The sequence below is a fragment of the Vombatus ursinus genome, unplaced genomic scaffold, assembly GCF_900497805.2.
Source record: "Vombatus ursinus unplaced genomic scaffold, bare-nosed wombat genome assembly UNPS02015175.1, whole genome shotgun sequence".
Lineage (NCBI taxonomy): Eukaryota > Metazoa > Chordata > Mammalia > Diprotodontia > Vombatidae > Vombatus > Vombatus ursinus.
In genome coordinates, this window is record NW_020954953.1 from 17,172,862 (window position 1) to 17,196,200 (window position 23,339).

At 37.0% G+C, this 23,339-nt stretch overlaps 1 protein-coding gene across 2 annotated transcripts in view; it reads left to right on the top strand.

Moving 5' to 3' along the window:
- The window catches only part of LOC114031505 (T-lymphoma invasion and metastasis-inducing protein 2-like), a 288,383-nt gene that overhangs the window by 35,002 nt on the left and 230,042 nt on the right, over positions 1-23,339 (top strand). For both annotated transcript variants that reach the window (XM_027846610.1, XM_027846611.1), the window contains exon 2: positions 17,989-18,033. The gene's annotated coding sequence lies outside the window, so the exon portion shown is untranslated. The remainder of the gene's footprint in view (positions 1-17,988; positions 18,034-23,339) is intronic.

Below are 23,339 nucleotides of genomic sequence, written 5' to 3' on the forward strand. Positions count from 1 at the left end.
GTTTTCTAAGTCTCAAATGTGAAGACTTGATCTTGGAATTAAACAGACATAAAAACTGGTTGCAAATTAAGTTAACAAAATAAAAGATGTTACTGGCATTGTCAGCCTTCTGGTCTTAAAAGCCAAAAGCATATGGGCTATTGGATGTGGTTACATAAATTATAAACAGTCATTTGCCACAAACTGGAATGAGTCTTAAATTGTCAATTTGAAAAATCCAGCCAGCATGGCAACATATTTTTCTGCTCATTAGCAGCTCATCTTAAGTTCTTTTCAATGACCTCAGTACTTCATTAAGTTTTTGGAAGATGATGGTGTTATTCTACTGGGGAAATCTTTCTGGTTGACTCTCTAGCCTTCCTATATAAAATACAAAGTCTCCATATAATACAGAATGGATTATACCAGGCGAGAGTCTCAGTGTTGCATGGTTAAGGACAAGAAAAGAGAATATAGAATCATAAAATCCTAGAGCTGGAACAACCTTTGGAACTCATTTAATTCAATTCTTCCTCTATTTTGAACAGCTCTCTGTGTTAGGAAGTTATTCCTTATTCTTTTATTTAAACATTGATCTTCCGCTTTTGTTATCTGGGGTAAAATAGAATGTATGTTCTCTTCTATATAACAGCTCATCAGATTTTGAAGAAAGCAATAAAAGATCTTTTATTCACTTAGAATAATAGAATTGTGGAACTTGAAGGGATAAAGCAAGAACAGCAATTCCAAACCTTAAACTATTATAAAGCAGCAATCATCAAATCCATTTGGTACTGGGCGAAAAAAATAAAGAGACTGACAAGGAAAAATCAGAAATGATTAAACTCAGTGAAATATTTAGTAGCCAGTAAGTCAATAACCATTTATTAAATGCCTACTTATGCCAGATACTTTAGGTGCTGGGGATACAAAGAAAGGCAGAAAGTGGTCCCTGCTCTTAGGGATCAAGGTAGAGGGACAACATGCAAAGCATATATTGGGGTAAATTGGAGATAATCTCAGAGGGAAGGCAATGAGATTAAGGGGGATGTGGAAAGGTTTCTTGTAGAACGTGGGACTTTATTGGAGATTTGAAGGAAGCCAGGGAAGCCTGCAGGCAGAGCTGAAGAAGACTGGGGGGATGGCAGTAAAAATGCCTAGTCAGGAGATGGATTGTTGTGTGGGAGAACATCCAGTGTTACTGAATCCCAGATTAGTTGGACAGGAGTAAGGTGTAAGAAGAAAGGTAAGATAGAAAAAGACTGGATTAGGAAGGGTTTTAAAAGTCCAACAGAGAATTTTATATTTGACCTTAGAGGTAATAGGGAGCCATAGGAGATGATTGAATAAGGGAGTAACATTGCCAGACTTGAACTTTAGAAAGATCGGTTTGACAATTGAGTGAAAGCTGAACTAGACACTTGGGGCATGGAGACTTACCAGCCAGCTACTGCGATAGTCTAGCCAGCCCTGAGGTCTACAACAAAAAGGAAAGAGAGGTAAAAGAAAGGAAACAAGCTTTTGTTAAGTGCCTACTATGTTCCAGTAACTGTGCTAAATACTTCACACGTATTGGATCCTCACAATGATACTGGGAGGTAGATGCTATTGTTATCCTCATTTCACAATGGATGTGATTTTTCTGGGGCTGTACAACTCGTTTTGTCTGAGTCTGAATTTGAATTCAGGTCTTCCTGACTCCAGGGTCAACCCTCTATCCACTGTGTCACTCAGCAATTGCAGGGCAGTTGCAGTGTTAGAGAAGTGAAGGGGGAGGGTGCATTCCTGAGAATTATCATGATGGTAGAAATGACGGGAATTGAAAACTGATTGAATATGGGAGAATGAGAAAAAGTGAAGCGTTGAAGTTGACATCTACTTTGCAAGCCTGGATGACAGGGAGCGTGGTTGTACCCTGCATTAATAGGGAAGTAGGAAAATAGGAAGGCTTGGGATCAAAGGTAATGAGTTCAGTTTTGGGTGTTTTGAGTTTAAAATCTCTGAGATCCCCAGTTCAAGATGTTCATGAGGCAATTGGAGATGTGAGACTGGAGGTCAGGAGACAGGTTAGGGCTTAAAGGAGTAGAGGCTATGGAGTAATTAATGGTGGTAGAAGTAGAGTCTGGAAGTGGCAATGGGGAGCAAGGAGTGTTCATCTCTAATACTTTGACCAGTGAGTCAGGGGAATAAGTGAAAGTGTGGCTGAGGTAGAAAGGAAGGCTGTGTCATTAGAAGGGAACCAGGTCTCAAATATGTCTGAGAATTACCTCCATAGAGATTATAATTGAATCTATGGAACCTGATGAGATCACTAAATGCAAAAGTATAGAGGGTTTGATTTTGATTTGGATGAATATCCAGCAAAGGAGACTGAGGAGTGGTCAGGCAGGCAGAAGACTCAGGAGAGAGTAGAGTCCCAAAACAGAGAGAAGAGGGTCAGGTCATGAAGAGTGAGGGCTGAGAAAATGTCATTAGATTTGGCAAATAAGAGATCATTGTAACTCTGGAGAAAGAAGTTTCATTTGAATGATGAGGTAAACCAGGCTGAAGGTGTGAAGCCAGAGTGGAGGTGAGAGAGGGGAAAAGGAAGTGGAGGGTCTGATTGTAGACAGCCTTCTCAAGGAACTTAGCCACAAAAGGGAGAAGAGATATAGGGCTATAGACAGCAGGGTTGTACGCTCAAGTGAAGGTTTTTTGAGAATGGGTGAGGCACGGGCATGTTTGTAGGCAGTAGGGAAGCAGCCAGTAGACAGGGAGAGATATAAGATTAGTGAGACAATGAAGGTGATAGAAATGATCTTCTGGAGAAGATGAGATGGAATAGGGTCATTTGTGCGTGTAAAAGGATTTGCCTGGACGAGGAGAAGGGCCATCTCTTCATGTGAGAAGGATGAAGGAGGAAAGGTGGCAGAAGGCATCTGAGGGATTTGAAATGAGGAGGGGATCAAAAAGGAGCTCTCCATAACAATTTTCTCAGTGAAAAATGAGACAAAGTTCTCAGCTGGAGGGTGGGCAGAGGGGGAGCCATGGGAGGTGTAAGGAGAAATGACAAAGCTTGGAAAGAGCATTTGTGTTGAGTGAAATGGTGAGTCAAGCAGGGAAGTGTAAAAGGATTGTTTTGATACAGCAAGAGTCCATTTGAGATTATAGAACATAAATTTGTAGTGGGTCCATTCAGTACACTTTTGTGATTTTTCTCCATCTTAGTTCAACAGCATTTGGGAGGAGTGAAGGCATGAATCCAAGGCTGAAGCTTGCCAAGTCAAGATTGTTGATAGGATGTGGGGACTAGAGACTCAAGAGAAGACAGTGTAGGGTTGAACTAGTTTGCCAGTGGGGTGAAGATGGGGAATAGAGGAGAGTGTAGTCAGTGCAGGAGTGATAGCTTGGGAAAGAATGGAGGTCTCAAGGGAATGGAGGTCATGCTGAGATGAAGATCAGGTTTTGGGGATGCAGGGCAGAAGGAGAGGTGGAATGAAACAGATTGTTACCAGATAAATGAATATCAGAGTTCATGAATGTGAAAGTGATGCATTTGTGGGTGATGGCAAGATTAAATGTGTGATCAGCTCTTTGTGCAACTGCATTAGGGTGAAGGACATGGGAAATGATCCAGTTGAGGAATTGGGAGTTTAAGGTATTTTAGGGAATTTCAGTATGTATGTTGAAGTCTCCTAGAATGAGAGCTAGAGGAGAAGAAAAAGATTGTGAACCAACCCCTGAACTCATTAAAGAAAAAGGGTGAGTGTCCAGGAGGTCTGTATACAACAACTAATAGAATTTTGATTGGGTAGTAGATATAGGTTATATGAACTTAAAGGAGTAGAGGCTATGGAGTAATTAATGGCGGTAGAAGTAGAGTCTGGAAGTGGCGATGGGGAGCAAGGAGTGTTCATCTCTAATACTTTGACCAGTGAGTCAGGGGAATAAGTGAAAGTGTGGCTGAGGTAGAAAGGAAGGCTGTGTCATTAGAAGGGAACCAGATCTCAACGGAAGCCAGAAGACAGAAGGTATGAGAAAGGAAAAAGTTTAAGATGAAAACTAGTTTGTTACCTGTAGAGCAGGCATTCCAGACAGCACAATGGAAAACATAAATGATCCAGGTAAGAATGATCTATATGATGAGAATTGTTGGGAATACTGAACTTACATCAATAAACTTAAAATAGATATGGGACCTGAATGCTAAAGATAATATAAAAAATTCAATTATTGGGCAGCTAGGTGGCACAGTGGATAAAGTACTGGGTCTGGAGTCAGGAAGACCTCAGTTCAAATATAGCCTCAGATACTTAGTAGCTATATGACCCTGGACAAATCACTTATCCTCTGTTAGCCTCAGTTTCCTCATCTGTAAAATGGCACTGCCTCCTAGAGTTGTTGTGAGGATCAAATGAAATAATATTTGTAACACAGTGTTTGTCACATAATAAGCTCTATATAAATGTTAGTTATTATAGTTATTGTTGTTATTATAACCTGAACAGGTATATTTCACAACTATGGCTAGGGGGTAACTTCTTAGCCAATCAAGGAATGTAGGTGATGACAAAATATATTTCCAGTTGCATGAAATTGAAAAATTGTAAGGGGGAGAAAAATTTTAAAGTCAAAAGCATATGGCAGTGATCATTGATAAATCAAATAAATTAATAAAAAATTAAAAAAATAAAAATGAGTGTTAAATAGGAAAAAAAAGAAATTGAAAAATTGTCGTATGAACAAAGTGTATGCAACTAGGATGAGAACGGAACTAGTGAATTGGAAAAATTTTTGTATGAGATATGGGTCTGATATCTAAGATATTTAAGCAGCTGAGCATAGTAGATAGAGTACTGGGCCTGGAGTCAGGAAGACTCATTTTCCTGAGTTCAATTTGGCCTCAGATACTTACTAGCAGGGGGGCCTTGGACAAGTCATTTAACCCTGTTTGCCTCAGTTTCCTCATCTGTAAAATGAGTTGGAGAAGAAAATGGCAAATCACTGCAGTATCTTTGCCAAGAAAAATCCAAATGGGGTCACAGAGAGTCAGACATGACTGAAAAATAACTGAACAGTAAGAGAAATATGTAAAACCAAAAGCTACTTCCCTGCATAGAAGTGGTCAAAGGATATGAACAGTTTTTAAATGAAGAATTGTACATTTTTTTATTGCCCCATATTTTTATTAACTTATTTTGATTTATCAACAATCACTTCCATAAGCTTTTGAGTTTTAAATTTTTCTCCCTCTCCCTCCCTCCCTCCTTTCCCAAGATGGCATGCAATCTGATATATGCTATACATATATATTCCTATTAACCATATTTTCACATTAGCGATGTTGTAAGGAAGAATTAGAACCAATAGGAGGTACCATCAGAAAGAAGAAACAAAACAAAACAGAAGGAAAAAATAGCAAATAGTATGCTTCAATCCGCCTTCAAACTCCATAGTTCTTTCTTTGGATGTGGATAGCATTTTACATCATGAGGCCTTTGGAGATGTCTTAGATCCTTGTATTGCTGAGAAGGGCTAAGTCTGTCAATATTAGTCATCGCACAATGTGGCTGTTACTATGTACAACATTCTCCTGGTTCTGCTCACTTCACCCAGCATCAGACCATACAAGTCTTTCCAGGTTTTTCTGAAGTCTGCCTGTTCATCATTCTTATAGCACAATAGTATTCCATTACATTCATATACCACAACTTGTTCAGCCATTCCCCAATTGATGGGCATCATTTCAATTTCCAATTTTTTGCCACCACAAAAAGAGCTGCTATGAACATTTTTGTACATGTGGGTCCTTTTCCCATTTGTATGATCTCTTTGGGATATAGCCCTAGAAGTGCTATTGCTGGGTCAAAGGATATGCACATTTTTATAGCCCTTTGGGCATAGTTCCAAATTGTTCTCAAAATGGTTGGATGATTTCACAACTCCACCATCAGTGCATTAGTGTTCTAATTTTCCCACATCTTCTCCAACATTTATCATTTTCTTGTTTTCTCATGTTGGCCAGTCTGATAGGAGTGATGTGATACCTCAGAGTTGTTTTGATTTGCATTTCTCTAATCAATAGTGATTTAGAGCATTTTCTCATATGACTATAGATGGCTTTAATTTTTTCATCTAGAGAACTGCCTGTTCATATCCTTTGACCATTCATCAATTGGAGAATGACCTGCATTCTTATAAATTTGACTTAATTCTCTATATATTTTAGAAACGAGGCTCTTATCAGAGAGATAGGTTGTAAAAACTCTTTCCCAATTTTCTACTTTCCTTCTAATCTTGGTTGCATTGGCTTAGTTTGTGCAAAAACTTTTCAATTTAATGTAATCAAAGTTATCGATTTTGCATTTTGTAATGTTCTCTATCTCCTGTTTGGTCATGAATTCTTCTGTTCTACATAAATCTGATAGGTAAACTATTCCTTGCTCTCCCAGTTTTCTTACAGTATCAGCCTTTATATCTAAATCATGAACCCATTTTGACTTTATTTTGGTATATGGTGTGAGATTTTGATCTATGCCTAGTTTCTGCCATGCTCTTTTCCAGTTTTCCCAGCAGTTTTTGTCAAAGAATGGCTTCTTATCCCAGAAGCTGAGATCTTTGGGTTTATCAAATAATAGATTACTGTAGTCATTGACTATGGTGTCTTGCATACTTAACCTATTCCACTGATCCACTACTCTATTTCTTAGCCAGTACCGAGGAGTTTTGATGATTGCTGCTTTATAATACAATTTAAGACCAGGAATGGCTAGGCTACCTTCCCCTGTGTTTCTTTTCATTAGTTCCCTTGATATTCTGGACCTTTTGTTATACCAAATGAATCTTGTTATTATTTTTTCTAACTCTATAAAATAATTTTTGGTAGTTTGATTGGTATGGCACTGAATAAGTAAATTAGCTTAGATAGAATTGTCATTTTTATTATATTAGCTTGGGCTACCTGTGAGCAACTGATGTTTTTCCAATTATTTAGATCTGACTTTATTTGTGTGAAAAGCGTTTCACACAAAGGAACTATATGTGTTCATATAGTTCCTGGGTTTGTTTTGGTAGGTATACTCCTAAATATTTTATAATGTCTACAGTAACATTAAATGGAATTTCCTTTTCTATCTCTTGCTGTTGGGCTGTGTTGGTAATATATAGAAATGCTGATGATTTATGTGGGTTTATTTTATAGTCTGCAACTTTGCTAAAGTTGTTTATTACTTCAAGTAGATTTTTACTTGCTTCTCTAGGATTCTCTAAGTATATCATCATGTCAGCTGCAAAGAGTGATAGCTTTGTTTCTTCTTTGCCTATTCTAATACCTTCAATTTCGTTTTCTTCTCTTATTGCTAAAGCTAACCCATTCAGTTTTCTCAGAGATCTGCCATACCTAACTTTTCTAAAATTCTATTCACCTCCTTAACTTCTTTCTTATTTATTTTGTGGTTGGATTTATCTAGTTCAGAGAGGGGGAGGTTGAGGTCCCCCACTAGTATAGTTTTGCTGTCTATTTCCTCCTGTAACTCTTCTAAGAATTTGGATGCTATACCATTTGCTGCATATATGTTTAGTAATGATATTACTTCATTGTCTGTGGTGCCTTTTAGCAGGATATAGTTTCCTTCCTTATCTCTTTTGATAAGATCTTTTTTTGCTTTTGCTTTGTCTGAGATCAGGATTGCTACTCCTGCTTTTTTTTACTTCAGCTGAAGCATAATAAATTATGCTCCAGCCTTTTACCTTTACCCTGTGTGAGTTCCTGTTTCAGATGTGTTTCCTGTAAACAACATATTGTAGGATTATGGTTTTTAATCCATTCTGCTATCCCTTTCCATTTTATGGGAGAGTTCATCCCATTTACATTCACAGTTATGATTATTATCTCTGTCTTTCTCTCCATCCTATATTCCTCCTGTTTATGCTTTTCTTTTTCCTTTCTCCCTTTCCCTCCTCAGTAGTATTTTGTTTTTGATGACCGTCTCACTAAGTCCCACCTCCCTTCTATTAGCCCCCTTCCTTTTCTTCCCCTTTACTCTTACTACTTCTTCCCTTCCTCCTATCCCCCCTTCCTTTTCTCTCCCCTTTTCCTTCCTACTGCCTATAACGCAAGTTAGATTTCTATACCTAACTGATTATGTTATTCCCAGAATTATATGTTTTTAACACAACCACATGAAAGAATGTTCCAGATCACTTAAAATAATAGAAAGGCAAATTGAAACAAATTTGAGGTTTCATCTCATAGTCAGAAAATGAGTGAAAAATGGAAAAAGGTGAGAATAGACAGTTTTGGAGGAGTCATGGAAGGATGTATACACTCATGAATTGTTGGTAGAGGTACGAATTAGTCCAATAATTCTGGAAAACAATTTAGAACTATGCAAATCAAGTGACTAAAATGTCTAGACCATGGGTGGGGAACCTGTGGTCTTGAGACCACATGTGGCCTTCTAGGTCCTTGTGTGTGACCTTTTGACGGAGTCCAAATTTTACAGAATAAATCTTTTTATTAAGGGGATTTGATTTGTGAAATTTGGATTCAGTCAAAAGGCCATATTTGAGGACCGCATGTGGCCTTGAGGCCACAAAAAGGAAGGGATGGTTAGTGACAAAAATAAAGCCCCCATTTACACACCAAAAACAATTATAGCAGCATTTGTAACAGCAAAAACGGGGGTAGAGGAATGCCCATTGATTGAGGAATGGCTGAACAGGAAGGTAGTATGGGATTGTAAAGGGAATATTACTTTGTTGTAAGAAATGATGCATGTGATGAATTTAGAGAAGTATGGTAAGATTTATAGAACTGATAGAAAGTACAATAAGTTGAACCAGAAAAAACAAACAAACCAATATGTACAATGGTTACAGCAGTATAAATGGAATGGAAGTAAACAACAAAACAATCAAAATTGAACCCTGTAAAAGTATAATGACCATGTTTGATCCAAAGAAGACATATGAGAAGATGTTCCACCAACTTTATTGTAGCACACATTCCTCATCATTGAGTTGAATACTGTTGGGGAGCACGTTTGAATTCAAGTGTGGGATATTGCATTTTTGATAATGTTGGTTAGTTTTACTGATTTAAAAAAAAAACACCTTTACTCAATTGTAATGGCTTACTCTTTGAGTATGGGAGAGTAGAAAAGATACAGTAGAAAGATATAGTTCCCTATATCAGTGAAATCAAAGGTTTGGTCCAAAGTAATATAGTAAAAAACTATTTTAAAGAGCTGTAATAAATAAAGATGTGTGTTTGTGACCAAAGCATGCATTGATTTCTTCCTTAAGGTCTAATGAAAAAAGATAATTGTGTTTTTTAGATGGAACAATCTGATTGATTTTGCTTAAATATTTAATTGTCAAGTTTTCTGGTGAATATTTTTCTTGCACAGGTCTATCATTATGCATGTATGAACCTGTTTCCATCTCCGAGCACAGGAATGAAAGTTTTGAGCAGTTTAATCATAGCCATATCTGAACCTCCCACTCACTGTATGTGAGACATGGAACAAATCACTTCATCTGCTTACTTAGTTGTAGAATAAGGATACTTACATAGATCTCTTTCATAAGTGACATTAGCTGTTAATAATTAAAACCCTGTCCACACAAATGAATTAGAGACTTGAAGTAATTGCCAAGATCATTTAGGTGAAAAATCGTTATTGAGAGTAATGAGGAATTGGGTCCTAATTTGCAGTCTTTGACAAACTCGGCGATTTTATGGTCCATTTCTCCATTTTGACTCTGCAGTCAGTATGGGTAACAGAGCAACATCTTGTAGTGTATGGAACTGTGAAAATATAAAATGTCAATTTTTATATATAAACTAAAGAAATTTGCAGTAGATAGATCATGTTTCATTAAATTTCTTGTCTTTAGAGTAAAGTAAACTGTTATATTGTAAAAATTTTAAATGACGGGACCAACCAATCATTTAGGTGGTCTTTGTGAATCACACATATATTGGATCTTTGGCATGTCATCTTCAAGGGCAAATCAGGTCAAACCGGTTTTGGAATTTTCCTTGTTTCCTGGTTTTCTGGTGCTCTTCTTTAGCATTGGAAAGGCCACTTTTGTGTTCCTTTGATTTTGAATCATAAAATCTACTGTTTGGAAGAGGCCCCAGAAGTCCAACATGTACCAGAAGAAGAATCCTTTGTTTAATAGCCCAGACGATTGGTCCTCTAGCCTTTGCTTGACAGTCTTTGTTGTCAGGGAATCTTTATTCTCGTTGGGGCCCAGGTTGTCCTAGTGTCAAGATGAGCCATAAGAGCACTCTTTCTGGGCTTGGCTGTGGTCCATATCAAACAAACTCAGCTTCTTATTCTAGTGTTTGCTCATTTGGAAATTATTCAGGCAGCTTTGATAACCCTTGAGAGGGAAGAAGGCATGGTGCTAAAATTCTGCTCCCAACGGAAGTTAACACCTATCTCTCTCTCTCACACACGTATGTAAATACACACACTTTAAGTTTCATAGCCATATCATTTTATGTATAACCACAGCTCAAATAGCCCTTCTTGAAGAGACCCTAAATATCATTACTATGCTCTTAAGAGAGGGGGATAGAATCTTAGTGATTACAGGTTAGTTAACCATCCTCTTTGGAGTTTGTGGGAGGTCCTGAGAGAAGACGAAGAGAAATTCTTTCCTGAAGAAGTTTGGAGAGTTAACTGTCCTGTCAGAGACAGGCTGAAGAGACATTTGTGAGAGAATAAGGCCTATTCTCTGTGGAAAATTCCTGAGAGACTTTGAGCATCATCCACCCACACTGGACTGAGGCCCCAGTGTTTTGGAGGAATCTGCACTGGCAGGTATTTGCAAGGAGAGGCAGGTCTATCTGTGACCACTCTCGTAGCAGATAAATTGTTGAGAAATTTGTCTGTGTGTTTTTACCTTGTTGCTGTTAATGAGTTATAGAGGTGGGAACACTAATGTTTGTCTCTAAGCCTGTGAGACTGGAGTTTATCTGAGATAGAAGAGGGAGTTTTTGGGGAAAAAAGAAGTTTCTCAGGTTTTTATAAACCTGAATGGGGGCTCAGAGTAAATTGTTATGAAATTTTGCATTCTAAGTACTTTCTGAATAACACTCCTTTGTATGATAGGCATCTGTGTAATTCAGTGTATGGAGAATCAGACCTGGAGTTAGGAAGACCCAAGTTCAAATGTGACCTCAGATAACTAACTAGCTGTGTGATCCTGGGCAAGTCATTTCACCTCTGTTTGCCTCAGTTTGCTCATCTGTAAAATGGGAATTATAATAGCGCCTACTTTCCAGGGTCATTGTGAGGATCACAGTGACTGGCACATATAAGCACTATATATATTTTATTATTATGCTATATTGTAATATTATATATACTACAGAGTAGTATATGATATATACTATATAATATTATAGTTTATGTAGCATATACTATACTAATACTGTAGTATTAGTAAAAATATATATTAGTATACATACACAGTTTATGTAGTTTATTAATGTATGTTATATAAGTATGTATGCTTTATGTAGCATATATTATATAGTATTAGCATTGTATAAACTATATAAACTGCTTTTATCATAAAGGATATATTATATACTACTCTATAAACTATAGTTTATATAGTATATATAATATACTACATAAATTATATATAGTATTATACAGTAAATATGATATACTATTACTCTATAGGATAGAGTCATATAGAACATATACAAAATATATACTATATATAACATATAGTATACTGTGGCCTTGAGGCTGCAGGTTCCCCACCCCTGTTCTAGAGTATATATAATTTATATACTATATACCTATAATATACATTATATGCTAAAATAATACTCTATGTAATATTATATAGCATATATATACATATGCATAATGCTATATGTAGAAATAAGGTTATGAGCTACTGTATATATTAGTATAATATAGTATACTATATATTATAATAATACATACTATATATAGTATATGGTATAGTTTCATATATAGTATATATTCAGTGTACACACACACACATACACACACACACACACACACACATATATATGTGTATATAATGAGCTAGCATCAGACTGAAGTCTTGAGATTGGGTATGTTTGTCCCTCAGAGAACCTGAGAAGTATGGCAATGCACTATGATATCATCACCCCCTCGTACCCTAAAATAATTTTGAATATGCGAGATCTCATCTATGGAATTACTACAGACCAGATGACTGCTACGTATCTTTCAAGCTGGATGGTATGCTGCCCACAATATTATTGATAGGCAGTATGCCATTGTAGATCGCAAGACTTGGAGTCAGGAGACCTGGGTTCAAATCTTACCTTAAAGAGTTACTATCTTTGTGATTGTGGGCAGATAATTTAACCTTTCAGGGTCTGGGTTTCCTTATTGAAAAATGGGCATAATAGTTCTTGTACTTTCTCCCTTCAGAGTCATGAGAGGACTGTACTTAGCATAGCTTAAAGTGTTGAATCAATGTGAATTGTTATATTTTTGGTATTATAGAGATATTCCCTTAGAACTAGAAAGCCCTGGAAATAAGTCCCATCTCTGACAAATACTGACTGTGTGGTCCTGAACAAATGACTTAACCTGTCAGTTTTCTAGGAAATTTTCAAGACTCTCAGTTTCCGAGAAGATGTCAATCTGCACTGGCAGAAGGAGTTCTTGAGAAGTCCCCCATACCAACTCCTGTTCCCAGCCATGATATCCACTGATGGGTAAAATGCATGTTAGTTCTTAAGGTCAGAGTAGGGGAAAGTTTATCCCAATTGTAACTATCAAAAAGTTTTAGAATTTTTCCAAGGAAATGGATAAAGTTTTAAAAAAGAAGAATTGTATGCTATAAAATCCATATAAAAGATTATTAGTGATTTGGAGCAATGCAAATTACAGTAATTCTGAGGTTTTACCTTATACTTGGCAAATTGACAAGGATGATAAGAGATGGAAGTACAGGTGCACTAATGCACTATTGGCGGATTTAGCCATTCTTAAAAAAAAACCAAAACACCTTGTAATTCTGGAGTAAAAGGTTTATGCTCTTTGACCCAGAAATCTCATTGCTGGGTAAATTTCCCAAGGAAGTCAAAAGTAGAAATACAGCTACTTGTATATTAAAATATTCGTAGGAGCACTTTTGTGGTAGCGAAACTGGAAACAAAATGAGTGCATCTTGACTAGGCACCAGAATAAATTGTGATAATGATTATAAAGGGATATTGTTATGGCTTTAAACATAACAAATATGAAGAAGTCAGAGAAACTTGGAAAAACTGAACTGATGCAGCATGAATTAAGCAGAATCAGAACAGTATTCATAGTGACAAAACACCAAAAGGAAACCAGGGTGTGGCTGGTTGTCATTGCTAGTTTTAACTCCAGAGAAGAGATAAGCAGGCATCTCTGAGGAGGAGGAATATGGAGGGGGGGTTGTCTATACTGTTAGATTTAGGTATTTTGTTGGTTGTTTTTCCTTAATTGTTTCCCTTTGTTAAATGTTAGGGATCTTATGTATGTGTGAAGAGGGAAAGATAGTGAGGGGGAAAGGAGAGGAAAGGAGGGAGAGAGTGACACAGAGAGATCCAGAAATGACCACAACATTTAAAAAGGCATGAATAAAAGTTATTTAAAAAACATTCATGATAACCTAAAAATATTATAGGGAAAAAGTCAACCCTATTTGGGTGATAGGGTAATGACTTAGCAAACTTCATACGCGTAATCACACATGGATAATTGGAGGATGATTATATTTCACCGAGCGGCATTTCTTCTATAATTGACTTAGGATCACAGATTTAGAGTTGGACAGTACCTTAGAGGTTATCTAATCTAATTCCCTTCATTTTACAGATGAAGAAACTGAGTGTCAGGGACTTTATGAAATACGTACAAGATCACACAAGTGGCAAACTGAAGGACATTGTTATTTACAAGAGTAATGCTTATGTACATATGATATTTCCCAGTTAAAAAACTGCTTTCTTGGTGAGATTGTCTAGAGCCCCAGGTCACCCAGTTGCCTCCCTGCTCCCTACCCAGGCAATTTCCTTCCAAAATAGGAACTAAGGAAAAAACTTCCTAACAATTAGGGTTATCCAAAAGTGTAATTAGCTGTCCTTGGAGGTTGTGGGTTGCCCCTTTCTTAGGGGCTTTTTAAACAGAGTCTGGATGACCACTTGTATGCTGTATTGTAGACGGGATTCCTTTTCAAGGTATATGTTCAATGGGATGGCTCCTGATATTCCTTCAAATTCCGAAATTCCATAGTTAAATTTAAAGCCTATTTTGATCAACATTTTCCTAGGCACGGTAGGTGAACAAAGGATTGGATTAGCTACTCAAGTCTGACTGGGGAATCAGCATGGTGCAATGGAAAGAAAGCTGAATTTGGATTTAAAGGATTGGAGCTTGATCTCTAGATCTGATGCTTACAACCCTGTAAGATCACGGACAAGTCACTTAACATTGTTGGACTTTATTTTCTTCATCAATAAAACAGGAGATTGGACTTAGATAACTTCTAAGCTACCTTCTAATGATCCTCTGTGTTCTTAATCATCCTCCATTTTCATTTATAGCTATCTGTGTCCCTGACATCTTCCCAAAGTGATGGCCAGCTCTTTAAATACAGGGACTTGTGTGTTACTCATCTTTGTATCCCTTGCATTTATATCCCTTTGTGTCCTTGCACAGAATAGCCATTTAACTAATATTTCAATTTAATTAAATTGAATTTTTAAATAGAACTCACTCAACTTGTTAGTTCTTATAAATAACCAGGAAAATTAAAACTGAGAAAGTCCTAAAATAAACCTATAAAAATGTCTCGGAGAAAAACAGGCTAATCAAAATTTCATGACCTTAGTAAATAAAAATGGATCACTAATTTAATGGTAATTGGTTCTGGGAAACCATGATACACATACAGTGCTGTAACTAATGCATTTGAGCCCAGGAATGGTTGAAATGATACTGAAATAGTAACTTGTGCATAATTATCCTGAGACACTAATATTTACACCTTTACAAATGAATTTTAATTTCTCTGTGTCAAAAATCCATTTTTAGTATTACTGATAAGCAATTTTTTCAAAGATACCTTTCTTTAGCCATCCCTAAAGTTTTTTTAAATGTATATATCTAAGTAATTCAAGAAAGAAAAACTCTTCATATGGAGATCCTGGCTCTTTAGGCTTTTTTTTTTGGTGAAAAATGCCAGCATAGAATAGTGGATGGACTGGTGGATCAACAGTCAGAAGAGGACCAATGATGATTGACTTGTGTGTGAATTTTTAGAAATGAGGCAGAATTGCACAAAGTTGTCAACCCTGCTGTGACCTGGGTTAAATCTCAGCCCAGATGTTTAGAATTAGTGCTTTCTTGGTTAGATTTTTCTAAAGCCCCAGGTCACCCACTCATCCCCCCTGTTCCCTCCCCAGGCAATTTCCTTCCAAAATAGAAACCAGGAAGGAGCTCAACTGTCTACCTCTCTCTTACTGAAAGGTATCAATAAAACTTGAAAGTTTAAGAATATAGTGTTTTTAAGTTTTAAAAAAAATCACCGAGTATGTGTCTCCCTGAAAGAAATCTTTTTTAACATTATGCTTTCCTAAAGCCTTCAACGAAGCCTTGACCATGGACAAGGCTTTTAATTTCTGAGGTCAAGTTTTCTTACCTATAAAGTGGGGATAGTATAATACCTGCACCACCTACCTTACAGAGTTGTTGTGAGGAAAGTACTTTGAAAAATTTATAACACTATATAATGATAAGTTGCTATTGTTATTAATATGAAAAGATCTGGACCCATATTTTCATTGGTATAGGAAACTCATGGATAAAGAAACAACTGCCAGTGTTGGCCAGGACCTTTACTTCAGTTTACAGACGTGGAGAGGTGTCTAGATCACCTATGAGTTAAATGACTTGCCCAGCGTCCCACAGCTAGTATATGTCAGAGTAAGGTTACAGGTCCAAACTTCCTCCCGTTAATAATAATAGCAACACCTAGCTGCCCGTACCTTCTCCTGCTCTTCCTTCTCCTTTTCTTTTCTTCTCTCTCTTCTCTTCCTATTGCTTTCTCTCTTCTTCTCATCTTCTTTCTTTTCCTCTTCCTCCTCCTCCTCTTTCCTGCTTAATCACCTCCTCTTTTCTTCTTTTTCATTTGCCAGGGTCTTGTCTAGTCATGAAAGGAAAGCCAGATTTTATTTTTCTTTTCTGTGCCAAACTTTGTAAAGACCTCTATGCCATCCTCTCTCTCCCTATCTCTCTCTCTGTCTCTCTCTGTTTCTCTCTCTGTGTCTCTCTCTCTCTCTGTTTCTCTCTCTCTGTCTCTGTCTCTCTGTCTCTCTCTCTCTTTCTCTCTCTCTCTCTCCCCTCCTTCCTCACAACCCACCTGTTAATAGGAGAAGAATTTGAGCATTTCAGCTCCTGTTGTCCTTTGCCCTACCATCTGCCAAGCTGCCCTCTATGGCCAGGGTTTCATCCTGCTCTTTATTCCTTCTTGTCTTCAGATTGTAAGTCTTTTGGTGAAGAGAGAGTTTCCTTTGTTCTGAATATTCTGCTTCAGAGTACCAATGATTTGAAGGGGCTGGGGGTGGGAAGGAGAGGGGCAGAATGCCAACTTTTCCTTTCTCCATTTATGTGGCCCAGATTGTGCATCTCCTTGTTAATATTTGGGGGATGGGTGGGCCTTGGGCTAAAGAGTAAAAGTTGTTGACTTTTTCCCTACATCCAGCCATCCTCTGCCCTTCTTTCTGCTATCTCCATCTTAACTGTTCAACAAAGAAAAATATTGAATCTTGCTAGAACCTAGATTGAAGCCCTTTTCCAACTTAGCATAGAATATGGTTTAGAGTTCATCTTAAATAGCCAGACTCCTGCTATTTATTTTAAAGTATCCTGAGTGCTGGAGAGTGAACAGACATTTTCTGTATGTCGTGTAGTAGAAAAAAAACACTAAGTTTAGAACTGAATTTGAATCCCTATTCTTTTATTTACTACCTGTGGAATCTTAGGCGAAGTAATTTTTCCTCCTCTGGGCATAAAGACCCTTCATCTCTAAAGTGAGGGTTTGAGTTAGATTATCTCTTAAGGTACTTTCCAGCTCTGAATTTTCTGCTGCTATATTATTTGTTGAGTTAATAATAATAACTAACATTTATATCACTTACTATGTGCCAGCACTGTGCTAACTGCTTTATAATTATTATCTCATTTGACCTTCACAACAACTCTGGGATATTGGTGCTATTACCCTCATTTTACAGATGAGGAAACTGAGGCAAACAGGCTAAGTGATTTGCCAAATGTCACACAGATGGTAAGTATCCAAGGCCAATTTGAACTCAGGTCTTCCTGACCCCGGGCCTGGTACTCTATCTACTGTACCACCTACCTGTCAAAAGGGAATGGGTTTAAATCAAAATGAGGTATTTTGGTTATTTTAGGAAGAATTTGCCAATTGTGACCCGGCAGAAAACCATTAAAGTCCATGCTTCTTAGCCTGGCTTTTGAATGCTTTCACAGTCTGGTATCAACCTAACTTCCCAGCTTTACCTCACCCAGCCACTATGACTTTTAGAACATCGTCATATTTCTGTGATGGCTGGCCAATGAATGGTTAAGAATGTAATAGCAAGTGACTTTTACTTAGGATCAGAAAGCCATTACATTGAAAAAAATAAAAGAAAACCTCTTATCTTTCACTCCTAGGTTCTTTGAAAATATGTGGTGCACGCACACACACACACACACACACACATCTATACGGTGTACTTGAATAGGAATTTAGTTAGCAGGACACCAAAATATTGAAGGAAGGCTGCAAGTTCCATTGTGTCCAGTTTTATAGTCTGAAGTCAGATTAGCAAAACATCAAAATTTGAAATGATTATTGACTTGACTAACAGTGTTTTTAATACTATTATGAGAATTTTTTTTCCTTTTCAAAATTGTGTTTGATACTTTGGTAAATAGAATAATTTTCTACTTCTAGGTACATGAGGTCCTACAGACCAGCCTCTTAGAGCAGAGCCCTAAGGTAAGAATATGATTGAATGTGTATCTTACCATTATCTATTTGGACACTGGTGGAAAATATAGTGGGACTGGAGCGTTAGAAGGTCTGTGTAGGTTCATCTTGGACATCTTTAAATAAGCAGAGCAACAAAATGTGAATAGGGGAGTAGTGTAACTTCTGACAGAGTAATATCATTCAGCTATCTAATGTGACATATTCAGGGAGCAATAATATAGCCAAGGATAAGTTGCATACAAAAGACTCTGCTGTAAAGAGAGATAGTTAGCTTGTGGGGTTATAACAGCTATTTAATCTAGTTTATATTCATCCTGTTTTTTAATAGTTCTCCCCTTTCCCCTACCCTGTACTGGCAATAGTTTGTTTTGTAATTTTCTGTTATGAAGAGACCTTTGGCCAAAATCAGTGCACTTTGAATTTATTCTCAAGTCCTGTTAAACTAAGACTTTTTTTAGAGGGCTTCTCTGTGAAGTTTTATCAAATTTCCACAATAACTGTGACCTTGGGCCAGTCTCCCATAAAAGAAGATGCATAATCTTTTCTTCTTCTCTTAGACTTACAATTACTTTCTCATCTTTTTTGGGGGGTTTTCCTGTGATGAGTCTTTATATTTGTTTCCTTACTTAGATAAATACTTCATCATTCTAAGATCAGAATAATCACATCCCTTCAGGGAATTAGTCAGTGGTACTCACAGCTTTAATGGAGCTGTTACCCCGCCTTTGTCATTATAAGGAGCTCTGCCTAGTGACCAGATGGAGTCATTGGAAACAATTTGCTGAGTGTTATAGAAGAATAAATTTAATGAGGTGCAGCTATTCAGCGTAAGAAAGAGTAGGGTCCTAATCTTAAGAGAATGCAATTTTAATTAGAGATGAGATTTTCATAAGCAGCATAATACATATTTATTCATGATGAGAAAATGGAGGCAGTAACATAGGAATAACTTCCTATTCACCTTTTGTCAGGGAATGTGTGGCCCCAGGAGGGAGAAAGATACTTGGGATGGCAAAGTATAGTGTGGACAGATGCAGTCTAGCTTTTTAACATGGGTAAAGCTCTTATTTTAAAATGTAGATCTTAGGGCCCAGATTGCCAACTGCTGAGTGCCAACAGGGTACTGGAAGGCAATTGTCAAACTCATTTTCACTCCTTGGACAAAATCAGAATTTGCATTCATGTCTGCAAAGGTGAAAGAATAGCTTCTTAAAACCTGTCAAACTTCCACTGTCTCTCAAGCAGGATATGTTATGTTACAAAAAGGAGAGAAAAGAAGAAGAATGATTCTTTGTAGGCTTTTTGGAAAAAAATTGGTGGGGGTGGAGAAAGGCTTTTCAAACTTGTTTTTGATTGTGTTGAATAGAACTTTTGCCTACTCTGGTTTCATCTTTGGAATGATGAAATGAGATCAATGTTGCTTAGTATCAGTTAATTTCACTGTAGTGGTCATTTACCATGGAGTGAATTGGGCTGGGTTATGCTTGGCTCGGACTAGAGTCATTCCAAAGAGGGTGTGGTGGAAAAAAACATAGTGAGAGTGAGTAAAAATGTAAATATTATACAGAAGACTTGTCCATGATCACTGGAAGAAGAGGTGAATTCTGTAATAGAATAAAGCAAAATAGTTAACTGTTTTGTTCACAAGTTTAGTTTAGTTCATGCATAACTATTTTCAAATTAATTTTTTAAAAATGACAAACTTTATTATAAATAAACATGGCATGCAAACAGTACCCTTCATCTAAAGATCTTTCAGTTTTTTTTTAAATTAAAAATATTGAAAATTTTCATTTCTTGGCTTCCTCCCCTCCCCTCTCCATCTAAAGGAGTTGTGACATTTTCAGTGTGATATTAGACTCAAGGTACAAACTGGAAAACTGTATTTTTTGCAAAAGAGAAAAGAAGTAGTATGCTGACAGCCAGGTGCTTTCTAGTAAATTAGTCAATGTCCTCAACTGAAAGTATTTCATGTTGAGATTCTCCACACTCACTCTCCTTCCCTTTATCTTCTGCCTTCAAGTTAGCTGAAAGCTAAAATTCAACAGCTTTGCTGAGGTTTTTTTTTTTTCTTTTAAAAAATCTATTTATTGGTTGAATGTCAACAAAACTATTTTTCCCTCATTTCTGTCAAGGCAGCTTGAGCTGCTCTTGTCACCCCTTCTTAAAGTTTCCAGTACCTGTTGATTCTTTGGTCCATATGCAATTTGGCAGAATAGAGGATCTTAGATTTATAGCTGAAAGGGTTATTTACTTCAATCCACTAATTTTACAGAGTAGGAAACTAAGTCCCAGAGGGATTTAGTGACTTGTCCAGCAGTGTCTGAGGCAAGATTTGAACCCATATATTCCTGACTTCAAGATTAGTGCTTTATCCACTATATAACTGGATGTCTTGTAAGTATTTCAAACTCAGAATGTCCAAAATGGAACTCATTAGACCCCAAAACCCTCTCCTTTTCTGAACTTTCCTAATATTGTCAAGGACACTACCATCCTTCCAATCACCTAGGCTTGTAACTTGGGGTTCATTCTTAACTCCTCATCCTTAACCCTCCATATTCAATCTATTGCCAAGTCCTATTGCTTCTACCTTTGCAAAATCTCGTCTACATTTCCCCTTCTCTCCTCTCTTCTCTCCCTTCACACAGTCCAACCCTGGTGCAGACCCTTATCCCCTTACTCCTAGATAATTGTGAAAGCTTGCTGGTTGTTTTACCTGCTTCAACTCTCAACCCACTCCATTTCATCATCCCCTCAGCTGCCAAAGTGATAGATGGAGGAGCCACGTTGGACCACGTCATCCTTCTCTCTCACCAATAGACTTCACTGGCTCCCTATTACTTCCAGGATCAAATAGAAAATTTTTCGTTTGGCTTTAAAAATCTTTCCTAATCCAGCCCTTTTCTACCTTATAAGTCTTTTTATAGCACTCAATGATCCAGCAACACTGACCTCCTTGCTGTTTCTCCAATGGTCCATTGCCAAATTTTGTGCCTTTTTGTTAGCTGTCACCCATGCCTGAAATTCTCTCCCCACTCATCTCTACCGTGTGGTTCACCTAGCTTCCTTCAAGATTCAGCTCAAATCCCAGCTTCTCCAAGTGGTCTTTACCTTTCTCCCCACTCCCCAATATTAGTATCTCCCCTCTCAGGTCACCTCTAAGTTATACGGAATATATCTTTTATGTACATAGCTGTACTTTGGATTAGAATGTAAGCTTCTTGAGGGCAGGGACCATGTTTTTTTTTTCCTTTCTTTGTATCTCTAGCACTTAGCACAAATTCTGGCACATAATAATGTTTAATAAATGCTTCTTGTTTAATTGATTGATACATCATGTTGCCTCAGATACAGTAAATACATGTGACATCTTAGTTTATATATATGTATGTATGTATATATGTATGTATGTATGTATGTATGTATGTACATATGGGGTGAGAGAGAGAAATTCAGAGTAGTTGTCCCTTGTGTGAATTTAGCTGTTTGCAGTGGGGTTGTTTGGATAAGATTCTCCTGGTGAGGCTTTAAAACAGGTGCCCCTAGGCGCTGGATAGTAATAGAAGTGCTATCAGTATAAATTTTACTAACTTTTTTTTTTGTCTTTCTCACCCATTGATTTCCATTATGTATTAGGCTTACAGGAGTATTTTTCAGGAATATGTCATAGATTTAGTGCCTGCTTAAGAATGTAATAATGTAATAATGGTTAAGAATGTAATAGCAAGTGACTTTTACTTAGGATCAGAAAGCCATTACATTGAAAAAATAAAAGAAAACCTCTTATCTTTCACTCCCAGGTTCTTTGAAAATATGTGGTGCACGCACACACACACACACACACACACATCTATACGGTGTACTTGAATAGGAATTTAGTTAGCAGGACACCAAAATATTGAAGGAAGGCTGCAAGTTCCATTGTGTCCAGTTTTATAGTCTGAAGTCAGATTAGCAAAACATCAAAATTTGAAATGATTATTGACTTGACTAACAGTGTTTTTAATACTATTATGAGAATTTTTTTTCCTTTTCAAAATTGTGTTTGATACTTTGGTAAATAGAATAATTTTCAGAGCAGTTGGAGGTTTGCATTAAACACTTCCTATGCTAGAGTGGGCAAAATGATCCACTTATTATTATATACCTAGGATAGTCTCTATTCTTGAAAACAAACCTGAAAGTGAGATCTTTTTATAACATTATTGTTCCTGCAAAAAGGCTGAATTCATGACCCTAGTTTGTGGCCTGAAAACATACTCCAAGTGTGATTTAAATGACTTATCTTTGTGCAGTTTTCATTTTCCTTCTTACTTGGACGCATTCTTTCAATTATTTTACTTGGTTACTTACTGTACGTTGCTTGTTTGTGTGTGTGTGTGTGTGTGTGTGTGTGTGTGTGCACATTTTTTTTGGTGTTTTGTTTTGTTTTTGTTTTTTTTTTTGCTATGGTAGAACCAGAGAACTATGTTGTAAAATTTGATCATATAACACACTGGGATCATAAGAAGGAAACCTGTTACTGTCTCACCATGTACAGAGTGGGTTACCTGCTTTTCTTCAGCCCTAAAGGTATTATCTGATCATTTTTAGCCATTTGGTGCCAGTATGGTCGCTTGGGATCAAATTGATGGTTGCTTTCATCAGATGAATGAGTCTATGTACAAACGACATTGATAGGGAAGTTAAAGGGGTGCTTATCAGTCATGACAAGATACTTTAAGGTACTCTTATAGAATCTGTGGGAACACAGTTTGAGAAATGCTTCTCTAAATAGACATAAAACAAGCGCTTTACTGAGATCCAAAAGAGATTTGGGTTGCCCCAGATCATCTACATACGAGTTAAAGGAACATGAGTAAGTCACTTGCCCAACCTGGCCCTTGGTTTACCTCATTTGTAAACTCAAAAGGATGATCCCTTCTTGCCATTAACATTCTATAATTCTAAGCTTGTTTCAACTTAGGGGTGGAAATTGGAAGTGTCAAGTAGGTATAATTGGCTGTCAATATGTACTTCAGTTTTGGAAATATTTTTACTTGTCTAGTATGTGTGTACATTTATGGCGGGTGAGTAGGATAAATAGTCATTTTCTTCATTTTCATCTAAGAGAAAATATTAGGGACAGCAAGCCACGAGTAACGTGTGTCAGCTATTAAAATTCACAAGACAGACATATTTTCCTCATTTTCTAGAAGCACAAACTTACTTTAGTATCTTTAGCTTTCCGAAGGAATGAAGGAGATGAATTTTAATTTTTAGGCAGTGGAGAGGTAAGAAGAGTAAAACTAGAATTCAAGCCACCATTT